Raw genomic sequence first — 5,943 nt, 5'->3', positions numbered from 1 at the left:
TAAATGCTAGTGTAAAAAGAACAATACCATCTGAGAGACACTGGATTATGGAAACTGCTAAATTAAACCAACTCATGCATTTTTAAAAATGTCTTAGCTTCAAAATGGAAGTCAAACAATATGTTGCATGGGGAAAGATGATGTGCCTTTGTTTCCACAGGAAGCAAAAAGTTATGGTTCCTTTCAAAATTAATGAAGATAAGATTTGATTGAGGGAGACCTCCTGAAAATCTTGGCTATAGACATGAAAAGAAAAAACAAGAAATACTACAGGACAGGTGATGTATGTATGTGCTGATTCTTCTACATGGGAACAGTTTTGAAACTGGATGAAACATGACAAATCTTGTTGGCTACAGAGCCCTAATAACTTATTATTACATGCCATCCTTTCATATGGCATGGGTAGATATTTATATTACAGTTTGGTTATACAGTCCAAACAGACTTATAAAGTTGACAGATGCCTTTTACCCACTCAAACAGAGCAAAAAAAATCATCTTTAGCTGAATTGTGCACATTCCATATTTGTGTTAATGCAGATACAAAATGTTACCTCTAAGAGTTTGTGTGTTTTCACAAAAAATAAAAACAGTTTGTGTGTTTTCACAAAAAAGGTCAGTCAGTGATGAAAACAACATGCCTTTGCTGCAGTTTTCTCAAAATTCTATATTGAGATCAACTTCAAAGCTGCTAGCTGAGATGATCCAGCTTGACAAACTATCCATTCAAGATTTCAGATAAGCTCTACACTTTCCCATCACAAAGACTAAACAAACAAAAAGTACAGCTAGCTCTCTAGGACTTGACCATTATCCAAAATTTTCAGAGTCCCCTAAAGATGCCATCACCCCCAGACAACAGGAAGCAGCCTAGAGAACATGAAGCTTGCATTTCCAAGAGGTGGGGTGGATGGTTTTTGGTCATTCAGTGAGTCATGAATGTTTGTCATCCTTTAGTTGGGGATGGTTGCAAGTTCTTGTTGCTCATGGTCAAGAAAATGTTGAACAAAGGAGATTAGATTCAGGGGTCTCTTTCTGAAGGAAAAAAGCACAGATATAGTATAGAAATAATGGGATTAAAGGATGGATTGTTGAGTCCACTTTTGAACAACTACTGGTCTCAAATACTTTATATTGATATGGATTTTTGTATATTAATACAAATTGAAAGTTATTTTTGTTATACTGTATATGTTTCTACTCCAATTTAAGGTATTATACCTAATCGTTTCATTTAAAAATGTAATATAAACTTTTAGTCCTTGAAAGCTATTTAGGATAATAAAGACAGGTTAGTAGTTAGTCATCTGTAACAATCAAACTTAAAGTCATGCTAGGTATGTTTCAAGGTCATACAGAAATATATTCTGAATAGATAGATGGTCTTCAAAGTCTTCAAAGACCTACAGAATATGGCATTTAAAATGTTTTAATAACATGACAGTGCGACACATCTGCTCCTGGCAGCACCAATTTACTTGAAAAAAAAAAGTATAATGGACATGAAAAATCCTTCATATAGAGTTTGCCTTCAATGTGGCAAAACTAACCATTTGGCAAGAAACTGCCCTCGCCTTGACTGCTGTCAGCATGCTGTCTAGACTGGACAAGCAGGACACAAAAGAAAGCAACTACTCGACTTTGTCAAGACAAGGTTGAATAGTTCTTCAAAATTCTCGCTTCACAGAAAAGTCTACCCAATATGTAGGCCTGTTAGGCTGAAGATAGATGCCTTAATGTTGCAGAGGAATCTTGGGTGACATGGCAGGCAGTCAACTGTTTCTGTCATTTCTATAGTGTTGGAAGTTGCTTACTCTGCACTTCCTGTTTACTCAGGTAATATTATATCCTTCTCAGCACTTTTCTGGGGTTGAAGACTAAATAGTTATAATTACAGTTTTCCTTGTTACCAAATTCAGAAAAAAAACTTACATGAGAGATGTAAAGTGCATAAGGTTGGGAGATATAAAAGCTTAAATTGTTTATCTAAGAAGATGTTTTAAGGTCTAAAAAGATATCCTTAGGATGGTAATTCAATTTATAGTAAGCTGTTTAGGTATAAAACTTTACTCATCAAGATAGGATAGATAATAGAGTAATTTCTCCAAATTTGCAAAATACAAATGGACTAGGCATTGTGAATGTAACTCTTGCTTGATAATTGTTCTTATGGTATATAACTTTGCTGTATTAGAGATAATGCCTCTTTTATTTAGACACAAAGCAGGGAATGTGGGATATTTGTACACTGTGTTTATTGGAGATATCCTGTATGCTGTAAATATATGTTTCTGTTATTGGTTGATGAATAAAGCTGTTTTGGCCAATGAACAGGCAGGATTTAGCCATAGAAAAAATTCAAACAGGGATAGAGAAAGGTAGTAGGTGGAGTCAAGGAGGCACTATGTAGCTGCCAAGGAAGCAAGACGTCTGGGCATCACTGGCAAGCCAAGACTATGTGGAGACACATGGGTTAATAATTAAGAAAGAGGCAGCCAATAAGAAGCCTGAGCCATTGGCCAAATAGTTTGTAATTAATACAAGTAACTGCGTGCTTATTTGGGACTGAATGGCTGTAGGACCTGGAGAGACAGAAGCTTCCATCTACACTGTGTGAAGGTGTACTGTTGTGATTAGTGTAGTAAAAAGCTGAATGGCCAATAGCCAGGTAGGAGGTATAGATGGGATTTCCAGGAAGACAGAGGAAACGGAGTGGGAATCTGGATACATAAGAGACTCCAGAAGACACAGAAGATGCAGAGGCAGGATGGGCAGTATGTGACAAAACAGATGAATAGAAATGGGTTAATTTAGGTCATAAGAGTTAGTTAAAAACAAGCCTAAGTTAAGGGTAAGCTTTCATAGTTAATAAAAAGTCTCCATATTGTTATTTGCGAGCTGACTGGTGGGACAGAGAATGTCTCCTTACAAGACCCTGCCTCAAAAAGAAAACAACAGTGAGCTCTTTCTCATGTATAATATATGCTTACACCATATCTCAATCAGGAATACATGTGACTCTCAGCTAATACTGGGCTTTGTAGCTAGTGACCTATGAGCTATTTCCCCCAGCACAATGCTAACCCTGATTCTCATGTCTTCGAATTTACTATAGGTGAAGAAATACAGGAAGCGGAGAAAAGGCAAAGGGAAGAGTAGCAAGGAAAGGGAGCCGTCGTGAGAGAGTTGGCCTTGCTTAGACCAACTCCTACCAACCACAGAGCACTTCTAAGAACTTTGCAAAACCTTGATTCCCACCTGTCCCCGATCTGATTCATCTATGAGATGGTCTTCCGACCTCACCTCAACTCACACATCTTGAGCAAATCCCAGGGCAGGCTGCAGAAAACGCACAGCAGAGACAGCAAGGGAAGAACTACTGGGCTGTGCCCAGGTAAATCCTGTTGCCACAACAGTTAAGGAAACAGCCAAGGGCCCAAGAGAGAGGAATGTTAGTGAGACTGAGAGGTGCCGTACAAGCCATGCCTGATGCAACTGAGAAAAGAATGCAGAAATGACTAAGTTACCATGGTTGCCTTCGGGCTAGCAAACCAAACTAATTCCATACTATGCCTTAAGTCACCAAACAGGTGTGTCAAGTTACCACATGCCTGCATCTCCGTCCACCCATCATTTGTTTAATCTCCAGATGGGATCAGTGTGGGTGACTGTCTTCTGAGCCAGGTTTATAAACTAACCACATGACTGCTCCATGGTATAGTTAAGGGGAAGGATTTTGTTGCCGATATGAGGGATAGAACAGCCAGAGGCATCTGGGAGGGTCCGTGGCAGAGAGAAAAAGTAGTAGACTAAACATGCCCAGCAGACCAGACCTGGCCAGGAGAAAAGTGGGAGCAGAACGGGGTGGGGGCAGCAAGAGCGGGAGAAAGATCGAGAGGAAAACACAGTGTGGGCAAAAAGAGAGAGAGCATGGCCAAAATAGCAGGGTTATAAAGGAGAAAGAATATCTAGGGGAAGGGAAGCCCATGAGTTAGAGAAGTTTAGGGTAGGGAAGGAGGTGAGCATTCCATTCACTTTATATGAGTTTGCTTCTGGAAACCATAAGACTAGAGATAAACTTAAGTTGAAAGAGAGCCAAAGGAACCAGGCATATCAACTGGTTAAAATGAATAAACATATACCACTTATCTAAAACGAATGCTACATTCTTGTAAGCGTCCCATGGTATATAAAAATGCTGCAAACATCCTGAAAATCTGTGATAAATAGAGATCTGTAAATCACATAAAATTGGCTATTATCATGATGCCCAAATTACGTATAAACAAGCAGGGCATAGAGGCATAGGCCTTTAATCCCAGAATTCAGAAGACAGAGGCAGACAGAGTTCTGTAAATTCACACCCAGCCTGGTTTACTTAAAGAGTTCCAAGACAACTAGATTTCTCCAAAAATAACAATTGAAATAATAATAATAATAGTAGTAGTAGTAATAATAATGTTACCTATAAACAATACACCTTGATGGTCAGAAGTCTTTGTTTGGGACATTTTATTTAGTTTCCTTGGAGTCCCCAGCAGACTGAAAGTGCTGAAAAAGTATCATTTCCACTCCTTTCATGGACAGGCTTGCATTACTGTTAAAGGAAGAAAACCCAGACCAGGATTTCTGAGGCTCCCCTCCAAGCCAAATCATCCCCAGCCCCAGTAAGGAGTCAAACAGGAAAGTCGCCATGGAGAACAGAGGCTGTTTATAGAAGAAAAGAACAGCAAAGAACACAGGCAAGGTCTTGGCAACAAGGGGAGCCAATTAACCAAACTGTTCACAGTCTGACAGCAAGGAACAGGTCTAGGGATCCCACAAGCAGAGTTTAGCAGGGGAAAATCAAATGGCTGAGAGGAAGTCTTTGTCCGTCATTCCTGCTGTTTCTTCTTGAGAAACTTGTTTGTTCCTTTGGTTGTTTTACCAAAATAAACACAGCCGAATCAATGGAGTGATTTAAAAGGGGGAAAAAGGCAAAGTCCACTGGCAGCTTCTTCTGTTCCCCTGTGCATGGGACTATCACAGAAACGGAGACAGCTGTCCAGCATACTCACTGGGAATGCACCGTCTGGAAGACTCAGTTACTTTTACATGAATTTCATATCCATCAGCCCACGCTGAGCATAACTGAAGTAGCATTCTGATTCTCTGGTTTCCATATCCAAAACTAGGGAGCAAGGCCATTTTCTAAGCCCAGCCCAGCTAGTCACGGGGAATGTGCATCTAAAGGCATGAACATCCATTGCTATGCTTTCAGCGGTGTCCTCAGCTCAGCCTGAAGCAACCTGCCAGCCTGTACTTGTGCTCAGTGCCTGGATGGCAGTGATCAGAGGCAGGTTCCCAGGATCCATTAATCAAATCTTTTCCTGAGGCTAGAGGCTGCTCTGTTTGGTGAGTTGCTAAGCAGCTTTGCCCTGATCATCTTGAGTTCCTATGTGCTAGGATGGTGAGCTGCCCGTTCATTGTCAGTGGGGTAGGAGCTCTGCCCAGAGAACAGCTGTGCCAATTCAATTTGAGAATGCCTAGTGCCAAGAGAAAGGGAGAAAGCGCTACTACTTTGGCTTTGCATTTCCCTCAGTCAAAATGCTTTTATTTGTAAAACTTTGATATGAATTTAAGGATGATCAAATGATGACCTTCTTCAGAGGAAAGCTGTAAGGATATTCCCAGTCTCCTAGTAGACAGACCAACTATGCTCAGCCCAAGACAACACCCAGACATCTTGAGTAGCTGAGTGGCTACTTCTATTGTTTGGCATGTTGTTTTCTATCCTGTGGCTGTGATAAATCCCTTGACAGAAATGACTTAGGGGAAAGGGGTTTATTAGCTTACAGTTCAAGGGTATAGTCCACCAAGGCAGAGGAGTCGAGGTAGCAGGCCCTTGGAGCAACAGCACATCACATCTGTAGTCAGAAGATGGAGAGCCATGAGCTTGCT

General features: G+C 40.5%; 1 long non-coding RNA gene across 2 annotated transcripts; it reads left to right on the top strand.

Moving 5' to 3' along the window:
• The first annotated feature begins 226 nt into the window (after positions 1 to 226).
• LOC110342931 lies at positions 227 to 4,158 on the top strand. Of its 2 annotated transcripts, none has more exons than XR_002385113.2 (2): positions 227 to 278; positions 3,119 to 4,158. It is a non-coding gene; the product is annotated as an uncharacterized LOC110342931 (long non-coding RNA). The 2 variants fall into 2 exon arrangements; XR_002385112.2 differs by having other exon boundaries at positions 234 to 283.
• The last annotated feature ends 1,785 nt before the right edge of the window (positions 4,159 to 5,943 follow it).

This window comes from Mesocricetus auratus, unplaced genomic scaffold (genome assembly GCF_017639785.1).
Source record: "Mesocricetus auratus isolate SY011 unplaced genomic scaffold, BCM_Maur_2.0 Super-Scaffold_100006, whole genome shotgun sequence".
In the NCBI taxonomy this organism is placed as follows: Eukaryota; Metazoa; Chordata; class Mammalia; order Rodentia; family Cricetidae; genus Mesocricetus; species Mesocricetus auratus.
The sequence above is the reverse complement of the archived record's forward strand: the minus strand, read 5'-3'. Positions and strand labels throughout refer to the sequence as shown.